Source organism: Macrobrachium nipponense, chromosome 31 (assembly GCF_015104395.2).
Source record: "Macrobrachium nipponense isolate FS-2020 chromosome 31, ASM1510439v2, whole genome shotgun sequence".
NCBI classification, from domain to species: domain Eukaryota; kingdom Metazoa; phylum Arthropoda; class Malacostraca; order Decapoda; family Palaemonidae; genus Macrobrachium; species Macrobrachium nipponense.
The window spans coordinates 12,403,523-12,419,823 of record NC_061093.1 but is presented as its reverse complement, the minus strand read 5'-3'; the positions used below and the strand labels follow the sequence as shown (position 1 = coordinate 12,419,823).

Sequence of the window (16,301 nt, the reverse complement as noted above, 5' to 3'; positions counted from 1 at the left end):
GCTGTTAACATACTCATTTCAAATTTGGAGTTCTAATGATTTCGTCTCTGTAGTTAAAAGATTATATATATGAGAGCAAATACAGTATCTATTTTCACAGCAGCGCAACTGAGCGATAATACTAAAAAAGAAATTTGGGTTCCTTAGAGAGCGGGGGCGAGAGAAACACATTTAAAAGACATGAAACTGAGATAAGGAGGAATAAATAGTAAAAAACAAAGGACCAGAAATTTAAAGATTAAATTTTTTCATTTGGAGGATTTTCTTCGCTTTTCCTTCTAATTTTTTCAACGGGCGTCAGCCGTCAGTGGCCTTAGGAAAAGCACAACTTGTAAACAAGACTACGTTCGTCCCCTTTGCTAGTCTTTCTCCCTAACATTAAACAGATCTTGGTGACATCCACGAGTGAAATAATATAGAGGAAGGCTTCCTTCTGTGTTCCACAGGTAATATGAATGGCAATTGCCTTAAATAAGGTGGAAAAAATGTTAAATAAGTGAGAGTAGGACATGGCTTTGGCTACCCGTTGTAACACTGGCAGGATCTACTACCTAGGTACTACCTAGCCATAATATAGGCCTAGGTAGTAGCTAGCTACTTAGGTAGCTTCTTTTCGATTGCCTAGGCTATTACCTACATAATATTCTCCTTTAAACCATTACTGCATTTTTTATATGATTTTCCTGTTTTAGCTGATGCGTACTTTGAAAGTTTCTTACTTTATATTTTCGTTAGCAGATAGGCTAGCAAGATGGTAGGCTAAGTAGGCCTAGTTATAGGGTAGTGGACCCTAAATACAGGGATCGTTATAACCTAAAAAAGGGGCTACTCGGACATTCCATTGAGGTGTGAGATATGTGTATTTCTGGTGACATTAGTTCACTCTCGGCATGAAGCCATTGGTCTCGTTGCTGAATAGGGTAAAGCACCGCTGTGCAGACATTGATCCGTCAGACGGTCACTTTTTTCACATGATATTTAATTAGTGAAACATCAATACAATTCAATATTTAAGCATACCTACCATTCAAAAGATTAAAGTTTCTTCAACAAAATGAGATACCTATAGGGTAAAACACCGCATGGCCTGCATCGAGCCAACAACGATCATAGCATGCCACCCTCCGAAAGAGTACTTATAACGCGTCCTGACACCGGAGATGGGCATCAGTCGCAACTTGTTGTTGGTGAGAAACGGAGCTAAAGACCTCTACTCTCCTTTCAAAGTAAGTATTTTCTCCAAAGTTAGAAATTAAGGCCAAATTTTAAGATTTAAACAGAGGGTAGGGAAAAGGGTGTCCAAGGCAGTGGAAATCTCACCAAAACGCTTTCAAAATTTTTACTTACGATTGAATAACTTAGAAGATTGACGCCATCTCGATGTTTACGGAGTCGCTTGTGTCAACAAACTTCCCATTTCCTGTGATAAATCCACACACCACTTGTACCCACAGACGCTGGGGCACTTTCATCACAACAATGGGAACACGGTCCCTTACCAGGACGTTTTTAAGTAAACAACTGTTTTGGTAGAAGACGACGACGAAGCGTGCATTTAGATAATTTTTTAAATAAATAGTAAAACTTCAATATTTTACATATGTATGATGATTAATTTGAAAATATTCGTTATTGAAAAAGTAACTCAATTCTTACTCAAATTTAAGTATATATTTATTTTTCGGAATTAGAACTGTTCTTTTAAGTCCTGTATTATGACTTCACTACATCTTGACTTTCGTACCTATTGTAAATAATTGCTGTACTCAACTTTCTTGCAGAACAGTTTACCAGTTATTCATGCAGATTGTTATCAGCTATTCATGTAATTGTTGTAATCATAATGTGCATATATATCTTTATTATTTACTTTTTGGATATATGAAGATGTTTTACTGCCGGATTACCGCCGTAGTGTGACGCATTAGTTTTCAGTCCCTGGGCCTCTGTCTGTTTTTGCACCATAAGAAATTATGGGGGCTGAATTTGCAATGACCAAAAAGTCTTTAAAAGACGAAAGTTAGCATTGAGGGGCATATGTTTTGATTGAGAAAAATACAAATTTATTCAACAGCTAGCTTGTTAAAAATACATACTTGATTACAAAAAACTTGATTTACAATTAAGCAGCATACCTACTATGGGTTTCAGAGACAGTGCAAGCACATTTTTGGGCAGTACCTATTTCTGTAATGAACACTCTTATCAGAACGAGATTTTGCTATAGTGCATTACACCCAGTGCCGTAATTTATAAGGGTATCGTGAATCACTAATTGTAAAGAATAACGACACTTGTCCTTGTACCAAGAGACAAAAACTCCATTGTCCAGAAATGGATACGAACATGCGTAAAAAGCTCCACCTACCCTCTCCCCCCCCCCCCCCCCCCCCCCCTCCACTGCCCCACTGTCCTTCTTCCTTCCTTCACCTTCCTTTCTCTCTCTCTCTCTCTCTCTCTCTGTTGCCAATTGGTACGCATTCACCCTCCAAACTGGGTATAAGACTTACACAAAACGTGGAAATTGGTGAAATTAGCCTATGTATTGAAAGTATATATACATAAATATTTAAAGCAATTTTACCATTATTGCATTACTATGACAACTAGAATTCATGGAAACAGTTTATAATAATGCATCGACGGATGTGTGAAGCTCCACTATTGTGGCAACGATGATTTTGCCATTCTTAGCATACAAACATTAAAGGTTACATATATTTCTGGCATACAGTTATTTAAAAAAATCAAAATACTAATATAGACTTAAATCAATGAAAAGTGCTAGCAAAAAAAAAAAAACACATAATCCACTTATCTGTAGTCTGTTCCTCAATGGTTTTCAGCAGCCAGATGTACGACAAGGTTAGAAACATTGGGTTGTATCTACTTTAGAAGTATCTGTAATTTTTCGTGGTAATTTGGTTGCAAAAAAGGGATAATAGACATGAATTAAATTAACATTTTTAAATAACAAAGTAAAGTTGAACTAAATAACGAGTAAAGTAAACAATTTAGGGAATAAAACTTTGCAGTGTCGTCGTTTGCTGTTTGTAACTGTGTTTGTGGTGCGCGCGCTTAGGAACCAGGAACAGCAACTTGTTTAAAGTGCAACGTGGAGTGTATTGAGACCAAAATGTGTATAAAAACAATCAAATAAGTGCTGTGGAGTTTCAGTTGTGATGGCAGTAAGGATAAAAACCACCGATTACAAGGTAAAAATGAATTCAGTTCAAACCACCATGACCCCGGGAATAACAAGTTACATACTTTCACTAATATATGCAACAAAATGTTGTTTTATTGTGCTGATTACAACTGCAGTCTTGAGTAAGATCAATAAACGTTACATATATACGCTAACATTGTTCAAATGAGTGCTTGGAAGGCTGGGAAAGATGGTGGATAGTCTGTGAACAGACCCTTCCATCCACACGATAGCCGCCATATTGATTTCAAAACTGCCTTGAAAACATATTTTACGAAGAGCGTCACATGCTTATTTTAGTTCGTATGGGGCTTTCATATATCACATTATGTTGACGAAACTTCAATCTTTTGAATGGTATGCTTAGAGTTGTAATTGTATTCTTGTTTCACCAATTAAATATCGAGTGAATAAGACCCATCCAGCGTGATGATGGTGGATCGTCCGGGATTTTTTACCCTAGGCTATATGAAACTGCCATACGAAGTAAAATAAGCATGCGAGGTCTTCATAAAATATGTGTTCAAGGCAGTTTTTAAATCCAATATGGCATGTATCGTGTGCACAATCCGGGAATACACTCACAGACTTGTCCATTATAGCCTTCCTAGCCCTCATTTGAACAATACTTACATAGGGTAAACAACCGACTGGACTAGCGGAGCCACTGACTACCACGTTCGTGGCCACCCTCTGAAAAAGTACTTTAACACAGTTAGTAAATGCATCGTCGTATGTGTGAAGCTCCACTAGATTGGCAACGATGAGTCATTTTTCCGTCGTTTGCTCGTATGTACGCACTTCAGAAATATCTTTAATTTTTCGGGGTTAATTTGGTTGCAAAAAAGGGATAATAGACATTAATTAAATAAACATTTTGAAGTAACAAAGTAAAGTTAAGCTAAATAATGAGTAAAGTAAACAATTAAGGGAATAAAGCTTTGCACCTCACAAACCGTGTACTCGTGTGCTGCCAGTAACTGTGTTTGTGGAGTGAACGCTTAGGAACCAGGAACCGCAGTGAAGTTCAAGTGCAATTTAGAGTGAAATGAGACCAAAATGTGTATAATTACAATCAAATTAGCACTGTGGAGTTTCAGTTGTGATGGCAGTGAGGATAAAAAATCGATTACAAGGTAAAAATGAATTTCAGTTCAAACCATGACCCCAGGAATAAAAAGTTTCATACTTTCACTAATATAGGCAACAAAATGTTAGTTTGTTCATGAAACTTACTTGGCAGATATATATATAGCTGTATTCTCCGAAGTCCGACAGAATTTCAAAACTCGCAGCACACGCAGTGGGCGGCCAGGTGGTAGTACCCATTCCCGCCGCTGGGAGGCGGATATCAGGAACCATTCCCATTTTCTATTCATATTTTTTCTGTCGCCGGTCGGTAAACACCTGTTTACAGACCTCCGCCCAGGATTTTTGGATTTTGACTCGTTATAAGTATCTGGATTGACTTTTGGTTTTGACTCTGGATTGTTGGATTGGCATACGCGATAGTGGACTGTTTTTGAATTTTGGATTGGCTTTTCTATGAACGTGATGTCGGGATCAAGTTCAGTGAGCTTCAGAGTGTGTGTGAGAAGTGATTGCAAGGTGAGGCTACCGAAATCATCGGTAGACCCCCACACAGTATGTATGGGGTGTAGGGGGCATGTTTGTTTGCTGGTTGATCGTTGCATTGAATGCAAAAGTTTGACTGAGGATGAATGGAAGGTGTATGAATCCTATCGCCGTAAGTTGGAGCGCGATAGGATCAGGAGGGCTTCCTCCAAGAGCGGTTCTACGAAAGGTAAGGGAAGTAACATTTCTCCTATTCTAACACCAGTAGAATTTGCTTCACCTAATCCTGTGTTGTTGCCTGAGGGCCCTAGTTCTGTGTCTGGAGAAGGTAATGCCCTTTCTCTGATTCTAGAGTCATTACGCACTCTAGAGTCCAAAGTGTTGGCCCTTGAAAACGGCTCGAGTAAAGTGTGTGATCGTGCCCCTAGTGTTGTGGAGGGGGCGTCAGATCGGCCCCATAATGCCTCTAGGTCTAGACCTCTGTCGGACTCCCAGAACTCAGGGAGTGGGCATGTCGAAAGCCGCAAGAGGGTTACGGGGGCTCCCCACCGATCTGGCGTCCCTTCGGCAGGACCTGTTGCTTCTTCCCAGGCAGCCAAGGAGCGTGCTCAGGCTCGCATCCTTAAGGACTGTTTTTCGTCCTCCGAGGCGCCCCCCCCGCGCAAGGGGTGGAGCGCTCGGAGTGACTCGCGTCCGTTGAAAAGGACTTTTCCTAGGGAGGACGCTTTACGTCCCCTCTCTCCGCTCTCGTTGCGGTCTTCGCCTGCGTCGTATGACGCGTTTCCTCCTCAGAAGAGAGGTAGGACGTCGTCCGAGGACGATGCTGAGAAGCGCTTCTCTCGCGCCTCGGAGAGGCAGGTTGCTGTACCTTTGAGAAGGAAGGAGGCGTCCCCCCGCCCCTCGTCTTCTTGCAGGCGCAGCCCTTCACCTCCTCTCGGTTCTTCACCTACGAAGAGTATTCTTGCGTCGCTTCAAGACCAATTGTCGGCCTTAATGGCTCGGAAGACTCGCCCAGCAGCAGTTGAGCCTAAACGTAGGAAGGACGCTAGACTGCCTGTCAAGAGGACGAGGCAGTCTCCTTCTCCGTCTCCTCGTTCGTCTCTGTCTCCGCCCGCACGTCAGGACGCCTTGAGGACGCTCGACAGGACGCCTTGGAGGACGCTTTGAAGACGCTCGGCAGGACGCTTTGGAAGACTATCGTCGGGATGTTTTGCTTGACGCTTTGCCTGTGGAGAAGGCTTTCGAGAGCGCTCAGAAGGACGCTTTGAAAGCGAAAGCTGGACGCTTGAGCGTGAAACGTAAGGACGCTCCTCGAGAGAGACTAAGAGTAACCTCTCTTGACGCGCAGCGCGGTCAGGACGCTCTTCGGGGTTCGAGCTCTAAAGATCGACAGAAGGTCGGTCGCTTTGAAGAGGCTGATTTTAGTCTTCCTCGAAAGCCTTTGTTGAAGGCTAGACCCGTTGGGCGCACGCCCTCTCCAGAGGTTCAATCTCCTTTGCCTCTTCGGGAGGAAGGAGAGCTTAGTAGTCCGGCGGACTCAGTGGAGGAAGAACAGCCTTCAGTTTCGTCGGTTTCCGACTACAAGGTGCTGGTTCGTCTTTTATGTTCTTTGTTTGGTGAGAAGTTCCAGCCTGCAGCTCCTAAGTCTCCTCCCTCTCAGTTTTCGTCTTCGAAGTCGGGCAAGGTTTCGGAAGTGGTGGAGATGAAGACTTCCTTGTCCACTAAGAGAGCATTCAAGAAATTGCAGGATTGGATGGAACGTCGGAAGGATCAGGGCAAGTCGACTTTCGCCCTTCCTCCTTCAAGACTCAGTGGGAAAGGCGGCATTTGTATGAGACCAAAGCTGAAGTAGGAGTTAAGATCCCGTCTTCTTCCCAAGGGGACTTTGCTAGTCTTGGTAGACGCCCAGAAGGAAAGGATCCCTTTTATCGTCCGCTAAGATTTCATGGACACCAACGGAGATCGACCATCACATGAAAGGTCTGTTAAAGACTCTGGAAGTCTTTAACTTCCTAGACTGGTGCCTAGGAGTCCTGGATCTTCAATCTAGGAGTCCTGATTCTTTGAGTCTGGGGGAGCTGTCCAATGTGTTGTCATGCATGGACAAGGCCGTCAGGGATGGTTCGGAAGAGTTAGTGTCTCATTTCGGCACTGCTTTCCTCAAGAAGAGAGCGCTTTTTCTGCAATTTTACAGCGAATGGTCTGTTTTCTGCATCGCAGAAAGCAGAGCTTCTCTTTGCACCTCTTTCGAGCCATCTCTTCCCCAGGCTATGGTAAGGGACCTGGCAGTGAGCCTACAAGAGAAGGCTACCCAGGATCTCTTGGCCCAGTCTTCAAGACGTCCCGCAGTCCCTACCACGTCGTCGTCTGGACGACCTCCTAGGAAGGTTAAACCCTTTCGTAGCGCGCCCTCCCTCCGAGAAGCTGCTCCCTCAGAGGGAGAGGGACTTGCAAGAAGGAAGGAAGGGTTTCCTTCAAACCTAAATCCTCTTAAGTGAGAAAGGAAAAAAGTCCTTCAGATGCCTGTCGGAGCCAGGCTAAAGTTCTTTGCGGGTGCGTGGAGAGAGAGAGATACAGATGCGTGGTCCCTCAAGATAGTGGAACAGGGGTACAAGATTGGACCCTCCTCCTCTTTCTACGACTCCCAGAGATCTTTCCCCGTCGTATCAAGGGGAGAAACATCAGGTTCTTTTAGATCTTTTAGATCAAATGATCATGAAAAGAGCAGTGGAGCAGGTCTTAGACCTGGGGTCACCAGGATACTACAACAGACTTTTCCTGGTACCAAAGCAGTCGTCGGGTGGCGTCCAGTCTTGGACGTAAGCAGCCTGAATCTTTTCGTAGAAAAGAAAAAATTCAAGATGGAAACACCTCAGTCGGTTCTAGGAGCCTTAAGACCGGGCGACTGGATGGTGTCCTTGGACCTACAGGACGCATACTTTCACGTGCCTATCCACCTCTTTCAAGAAAGTTTTTTCTGAGGTTTATGCTAAGGGACAAAGTTTGGCAATTCCGAGCCCTTTGTTTCGGTTTAAGCACGGCTCCGATGGTATTTACCATGCTCATGAAAAACGTAGCGAGATGGTTACATTCTGCAGGAATAAGAGTGTCCCTGTATCTCGACGATTGGCTGATCAGAGCATCGTCAGAAGAAAGGTGTCTGAAGTACCTTCACTTCACTTTGGCTCCTTGGCAAAGTTCCCTGGGACTTCTGGTCAACCTCGAAAAAGTCGCATCTGGACCCCAACACAGTCAAATCGTGTATCTGGGGATTCAGATGGATTCAGTGGCTTTTCGAGCGTTTCCGTCCCAGGAACGACAGCTTTTGCAAGGCTTAGAGAGAGTTTCGGCCTTCCTGGGGAAGGAAGCTTGCTCGGCGATGGGAATGGATGAGTCTGCTGGGAAACCATTTCCTCGCTGGAAAAGTTTGTTTCCCTGGGAAGACTACACCTCAGACCTCTCCAGTTTTTCTTAGCAGACGAATGGAGAGTCAGAGGGACATCTGAATGCGACCCTTTTCATCACCAAATCGGTGAAGAACCATCTAAGATGGTGGCTAGATCCTCGGAAGTTTCGAGAGGGGCTGTCCCTAAAGCTTCAGAGCCCAGACCTAGTGTTGTTTTTCCGACGCCTCGGTGTCGGGATGGGGAGCAACACTGGGAGGGGAGGAAGTGTCAGGCACTGGAGGGGGGGAACAGGTTGTCCTGGCACATCAATGTAAAGGAACTAGCGGCGGTTTTTCTGGCGCTACAGTTCTTCCAACAAAAGGTTGCAGAGAAAGTAGTCCAAGTCAACTCGGACAACACCACAGCCCTTGCGTACCTAAAGAAGCAGGGAGGTACACACTCCCGTCCTCTTTTTTATTTAGCGAGGGAGATTCTGCTGTGGGCAGATGCGAGAACGGATAAGGATCCTGACGAGATTTATCGCAGGAGTCCAGAACGTCAGAGCAGACCTTCTCAGCCGACAAGATCAGATCCTGCCGACGGAATGGACGTTGCACCAGGACGTCTGTCGAGAGCTCTGGAGACTGTGGGGGTGTCCGTTAGTCGACCTATTTGCGACGTCGAGAACAAAGAGGTTGCCTCTTTATTGCTCCCCTGTGCTGGATCCGGGAGCAGTCGCGATAGACGCTCTGCTCTGGACTGGACGAACCTAGACTTGTATGCCTTCCCGCCATTCAAGATCATGGGGGAAGTAGTAAGGAAGTTCGCGGCATCGGAGGGGACGAGGTTGACCCTGATCGCCCCGATGTGGCCCGCGAAGGAATGGTTCACAGAGGTAATGTCATTCATCATAGACTTTCCGAGGACGTTGCCTGGAGGAAAGATCTACTCAGACAGCCCCACTTCGCAAGATATCACCGAAACCTCTCCGCTCTGGGTCTGACTGCGTTCAGACTATCGAAAAGCTGGCCAGAGCGAGAGGTTTTTCTAAAGCAGCTGCAAAGGCGATCGCCAATGCTAGGAGAACGTCCTCGAGAGCTGTTTACCAGTCGAAGTGGGCTTCCTTCAGGGCATGGTGTAGAAAGGAGGGAATTTACTCTTCCACTACCTCTGTGAGCCAGATAGCCGATTTCCTGCTATTTTTAAGGAATGTACAGAAGCTGGCTGTCCCGACCATCAAGGGATATAAGAGTATGCTGTCGGCAGTCTTCCGTCACAGAGGACTAGACCTGTCTGATAACAGGGATCTTCACGATCTCCTGAGATCATTTGAGACATCCAAGATACCTCAGGCGAGGCCTCCTTCTTGGAACTTGGATTTAGTCCCTTAGACTGTTAATGTCGAGTCCTTTCGAACCTCTACATGAAGCGTATCTTAGGAACTTGACGAAGAAGGCTCTTTTCCTAACTGCTCTGGCGACGGCGAAGAGAGTTAGCGAAATTCAGGCCATTTGTAAGAGAGTGGGCTTCAAAGGGGACAATGCTGTCTGCTCTTTGAGTCCCACTTTCTTAGCAAAGAATGAAAAACCCGTCGAACCCTTGGCCAAGGAGCTTTGAAATCAAGGGTATGACAAGCCTTGTGGGCCAAGAACCTGAGAGAGTCCTGTGCCCTGTCAGGGCTCTAAAGTTTTATGTCCACAAGACTAAAGAAGTACGAGGTCCCTCAGATAATCTCTGGTGTTCGGTTAAACGACCCGATATACCATTATCCAAGAACGCATTGGCGTTCTTTCTGAGGGACGTCATTAAAGAGGCTCATTCGTCTTCCACACAGATCGATTTGAGCCTCTTGCGAGTGAAAGCTCACGAGGTCAGAGCTGTCGCAACCTCGCTTGCCTTCCAAAGGAACATGTCGATCAAGGGACATCCTTGACGCCACCTTTTGGAGGAGCAATTCAGTATTCGCCTCACACTACTTGAGAGATGTAGAACGATATACGAGGACTGTTGTTCTCTTGGGCCATACATTTCTGCAGACACAGTCTTGGGGGCTGAAGGTAGCTCTCTCCCTATCCCTTAGGTTTAGGTTAGTTTTTAGTTGTTGTGGTTTTTGGTTGAGGTGAGGTTTTGGTGAAGACCTCCCATCTCTTAGCCTAGTGTTCAGGGGGTCTTGGATAGTTGGTCAGGTGGTGGTCAGTTGCTTCGTTGCCCTCATTTGTATGGCTCTATGCTCTTGTCACATTGAGGTCACGTCCCCGTTGACAGAGCATCCAGAGCGCACCAGCACTACAGGTCTCCACCTGGCTGGCAACTCTGATTAAGCACAAGCAGGCTGAAGTGACAGTAATCACAGAGTCTACTTTGCTAACAGGTGAGGAACCAAGGTGTATATCATCTACTTAATTTAAGTTTCCTACAAATCCTATTCTGTCTCTTCCCACCATCCGAAGGTGGGATTCAGCTATATATATATCTGCCAAGTAAGTTTCATGAACAAAATGTTATTGTTATACAATTAAGTTTGTTCATACTTACCTGGCAGATATATAAGAAATTAGTGCCATGCCCACCCACCTCCCCTCAGGAGACAGTGGCACTGATAAAATATGAATAGAAAATGGGAATGGTTCCTGATATCCGCCTCCCAGCGGCGGGAATGGGTACTACCACCGTGGCGGCCGCCCCACTGCGTGTTTGCCGCGAGTTTTTGAAATTCTGTCGGACTTCGGAGAATACAGCTATATATATATCTGCCAGGTAAGTATGAACAAACTTAATTGTATTATAACAATAACATTTTTATTGTGCTGATTACAACTGCAGTCTTGAGTAAGATCAATAGATGTTACATATATACACTAACATTGTTCAAATGAGTGCTGGGAAGGCTGGGAAAGATGGTGGCTTGGCTGTGGTTACGAATGGCACATCACGCGGTTGGCCCCATATTAGATTTCAAAACTGCCTTGAAAACATGTTTAATGAAGACCTCATGTGCTTATTTTAGTTCGTATGGCACTTTCATATATCACATTATGTTGATGAAAGTTCAATCTTTTCAATGGTATGCTTAAAGATGTAATTGTATTCTTGTTTCACCAATTAAATATCGAGTGAATAAGGCTGAGCCACGTGATGACGATGGCTCCACTGTGGTGTTTTCCCCTATATAGGGGAAGCAACCAAGTGGACTACTTAGGCCAGTCTTGCCCGCTCGTTGACCCACCTTCCAGATAAAGTTATTTAACATTTCCTGACACCAGTGATGGATGCCAGTCATGAGTCATCCATCATGGAAGCAACACCTCGAGACCTCTACTTTCCTCTCAAAATAAGTTTTCTCCCAAAGTACAAAATAATGTCATGATTTAAGATTAAAGAGGTTAATGACAGTCTAGCCATGCACAGTACAAACTTACCTCCATGACGCTTTTGAAATTTTTACTTAAAATGCCTTATGTGTAGAAGATTGACGCCATCTCGGTGTTTGCAGAATCACTTGTGTCAATAAACTTTCCATTTCATGTGCTAAATCCGCACACCACTCGTACCCATAGATGCTGGGACACTTTCTTCACAACAATCTTAAACGATGACGACATTCACCCTCGAGTCCAAGAAAACTTGCGATTTTTGGGGAGGAAAGAAGAAGAGTGTGCTGGATAATTGTGAATTACATAAATTTATTATGTATTCATGATAATTAATTTGAAAATATTCGTTGTTGAAAAAATAACTAGATTCATGACTCAAATATCAACGGTTTTGCTGTGAACAGTTGGTGTGGTGTTGTTCACGCACTCCTATTTTTTATCAGTGTTGCCAATTGGTATGGGTTTACCCTCCAGACTGGGTATAAGACTTACACAAAACTGTGGAAGTAAGTGAAATTAGCATATCTATTTGTAGCACAGTGGTACCTCGAGATACGAAAGGCTCAACTTACGAAAAACTCGATACGAAAGCAAATACGAATATTTTTGCGGCTCTACATACAAAAATTGTTCAAGATAAGAAAGGTTGTCGCTGTGAAGTCCGAGATTCGCCTGGACCACCGATAAAAATTTTAAAACTCGCACGCCGCCAACTGAGTAGACTCGTCACCATCCTCCCGCTCTCCCATTGGTTCCTGATGCTAGTCACCGCCATGAGATCCTTCTCTCCTATTGGTCAGCATCCCTCCCATGATGCATCTACGTAGCGGCATGCTTCTTCGGCCAATTCAGGGCATCATCGGTATCGTACGCACGCGGTATTCGTTCGTTCTAACGGTTTTGTTTATTAACGTAAATTCGTTAGTGATTTCATTGTAGTACTATACTTTAGCGTGTGTGAGAACTTTACTACATACGTATACGTACTCATAACATAATTACGTACAGTATATACGTAGTCATGGCTCCCAAGAAAGTTGAAATTCACGGAAAGAAGAGGATGCTCTCTTTGGAGACGAAGATGGACATCATTAAAAAATATGAAGCTGGTATGCGATTGAGTGTGATCGCCAAGAAGTACGGCCGAAATCCGTCGACAATAGGCACCATCCTTAAGCAGAAGGATGTCATCAAAGCAGCTACACCTTCCAAGGGTGTGACTATTTTGTCCAGCAAGAGGACCCATGTGCATGATGAAATGGAAAGGCTTCTTCTTGTCTGGATAAAAGACAAAGAAATCGCTGGTGATACGATAACGGAGACGGTAACCTGCCACAAGGCCATTTGATTGCCCAGGTCGAAGACGACGGAGGAGAAGGGACATCAACGCCAACCCCAGAGTTCAAGGCTTCGCATGGGTGGTTCGAAAAATTCCGTAAACGGACTGGCATCCATTCGGTGGTGCGGCATGGGGAAGCGGCCAGCTCGGACTCAAAAGAAAAGCGGCCGAAGCCTTTATTAAGACGTTCGACGAGATGACGACCTAGGAAGGCTACAGTTCTCAGTAAGTCTTCCATTGTAATGAGACTGGCGTTTTTTTGGAAAAAAATGCCTCGTCGGACGTATACATGGAGGAAGAGAAGAAGCTACCCGGGCATAAGCCTATGAAAGTCAGGCTTACACTCGCACTTTGTTCGAACGCCAGTGGGGATTACAAGATGAAACCCCTACTGGTCTATCATTCGGAGACTCCTCGAGCCTTCAAGGCCCACAAAATGCTTAAGGAGAAGCTTCCAGTGATGTGGAGGGCTAATGCGAAAGCCTGGGTAACGAGGCTTTTGTTCACCGAGTGGGTAAATCTGTGTTTCGGCCCGACAGTGGCGCCTCCCTCTGAAATGTCTGCTGGTGTTAGACAATATCCCTGCTCGCCCTCCTGGCCTCGAGGAAGATATCCTAGCGGAGTATTCCTTCATCAAGGTTCTTTATCTTCCGCCTAACACCACCATTCTCCTCCAGCCCATGTACCAGCAAGCGATATCAAACTTCAAGAAGCTTTATGAAACATCTTTTCAAAAGATGTATCGACATCACCGATACCACAAACCTCACCTTGCGTGAATTTTGGAAGCATTTCGATATCGTAATATGCATCCGACTCATCGACCAAGCTTGGCAGGAGGTTTCGAGGTGAACCTTGAATTCCTCGTGGAGGAAACTCTGGCCTGATGCTGTATCCGCCCGAGACTTCGAGGGATTCGACATTGGCGAAGCTGGTGCTGCAGATTCAGAAACAGTTGACGATCCTGAAACTGTTTCACAACCAGATCTTGACAAGATCGTTGCACTCGGCAAGTCCATGGGGCTGGTCGTCGACGAGGACGACATCAATGACCTTCTCGAGGAGCACCAAGAGGAGCTTACGACGGATGACCTGAAGGAGTTTGAGGCCATGCAACATAACGTCGTTCAAGAGGAGTTCTCTAGCAGCGGCGAGGAGGAGGATGACGACTCTATGACAACGGCAGAAATTAACCCTCTTACGCCGAAGCCCTAAAAATCAAAATCTCTCCTGTATGCCGGCGCCGGTTTGGAGTGAGCGCGGAACCGGAAAAAATAATTTTTTCAAAAAATCACAGCGCGCTTAGTTTTGAAGATTAAGAGTTCATTTTTGGCTCATTTTTTTTTTTCATTGCCTGAAGTTTAGTATGCAATCATCAGAAATGAAAAATAATATCATTATCATATGTAAATAATGTGATATATGGTAACGAAAAAAAAAAATTCATAGATAATTGTATTCAAATCACGCTGTGCAAAAAACGGTCAAAGCTAACGAGTTACTTTTTTTTTCGTTGTATTGTACACTAAATTGCAATCCTTTTGATATATAATACATAGTAAAACAATAAAAGCAACACCAGAAAAATATTATCACAAAATGATGTACGAATTCGTAACGCACGGACGTAAAAACAATGTTATTTTCAAAAATTCACCGTAATTCTAAATAATGTTCTAGAGACTTCCAATTTGTTTCAAAATTAAGACAAATGATTGAATATTACGATACTGTAAGAGTTTTAGATTAGAATTGCAGTTTCATGTATGACACTTACCTGGCAGGTATATATAGCTATATTCTCTGTTCGCACTGGCAGAATTTTCAAAACTCGCGGCAACCGCTAGATCACTGGTAGTTCAGGTGATCGCCACCCCGCTCCCGTGGCGCTGGTGCTCGGAATCATTCCCATTTTCGTCAGATTTTTTTCTGCCACTGAACCGGCAACATCGTTGTTGGTTCCCTGCTAGAATTCGAAACTCGGTTAGCTGACTTTCGCTGTTACTTGGATGGTTTTATTGGGGTATCGTATTGGAAAGTTGGATTGGCAATCGCGATTGGAAGTTATTATAATGTCTGATTCTGGTATAGTATTTCGAGTGTGTATGAAAGAAGGGTGCAAGGTGAGACTGCCGAAAGCTTCGGTAGACCCTCACACAGTATGTAAGAAGTGTAGAGAGGTTTTGTGTACTTGGGATAATAGATGTAATGAGTGTGAAAGTTTAAATGAGAAGGAGTGGAAGACTTTCACCAAATATGTTGAGAGACTTGAAAAGGATAGAGTAAGAAGATCGGTGTCTCGGAGTGAAAGGTCAGGTTCTTCTTGTAAGGCCTTGAATACTTCTGTTATTTCTCCCCCTTCTTTCCAAGTAGAAGTTGTTAATCCTTCTCCTCAGGTCTCTCCTGCGCCCGCTGCTGTTTCTGAGGATACTAATATTGTGAAAGTGTTTGCCGCCCTTGCGTCAATGGGCGATCAGATTCAGCGTCTTACAGACAAAGTGGGTACGATTGAAAGTGTCAGTGTAGTGGAGGGGGCGGCTGATCGTCTCACTCGTGCTCCTAGACCTAGGCCTCTGCCAAGCTCCCAGACCCAAGGGAGAAGGCATGTCGACAGTCGAAGGGAGGCGAGAGGGGTTCCCATACGATCAGTTGTCCCTTCAGGCAGTCCTGTTGCGTCCCAGGCTGCAGCAGTGCGCCATAGGAAAGGCGACACTGGGAAGTGTTTTTCCTCTACAGATAGTGCTGCGTCAGGCAGGTATGGACGTTATGCGGAAGTTTCGCGTCCTCTGAAGAGGACGCATAGACCTACGTCTTCTTAAGATGAGCGTTACCCTCAAGAACGGTGGAGTAGTCCCGAGATTTTCTCTTCTAGTGATGAGGAAGAGGTGGTTCCGATTAAAAGGAGGAGATCCTTTAAGTCAAGACAAGACGCAAGACCTCGTGTACGACGGTTCTCTAGATAGGAGCCCTCCTTCTGAATACGGAGCAGTCTCTCCGATATCTTCTCCTTATCGTAGAACTCAAGATCGAGTTTCTCGTTTTGAAGATCCGTCTCGTCCTCGTTCTCCGCTTGCTCAGACTTCCCGCCAGGAAGCAGAGACTAGGAAACTTCCTTGAAGAGATGCAAGGAAGGTTAGCCGATTTGGTTAAATCGTGGGGAACATCGGAACATCCGCCTACGAGGCGTAAGGACGCATCTCTCCCAGTCAAGTCGTCTAAGAGGACGCATGATGGTTTGCCTCCTTCTCGTCATGCTTCAGAGTCTCGGGTAGTACGCAAGTTACGGGAGCAGGACGCAGGACGCAAGTTACGAGAACAGGAAGCAGGACGCAAGTTTCCGGAGCAGGACGCAGGACGCAAGCTTCCGGAACAGGAACGCAACGGACGCAACCTCGGAGCTCAGAAGGACGCAGGACGCA

General features: G+C 44.9%; 1 protein-coding gene across 3 annotated transcripts in view; it reads left to right on the top strand.

Annotated features, from left to right (window-relative positions):
* Positions 1-285: 285 nt before the first annotated feature.
* LOC135206637 (SAP30-binding protein-like) overlaps positions 286-16,301 on the top strand; it is a 142,614-nt gene continuing 126,598 nt past the window's right edge. For all 3 annotated transcript variants that reach the window (XM_064237987.1, XM_064237986.1, XM_064237988.1), the window contains exon 1: positions 286-446. The gene's annotated coding sequence lies outside the window, so the exon portion shown is untranslated. The remainder of the gene's footprint in view (positions 447-16,301) is intronic.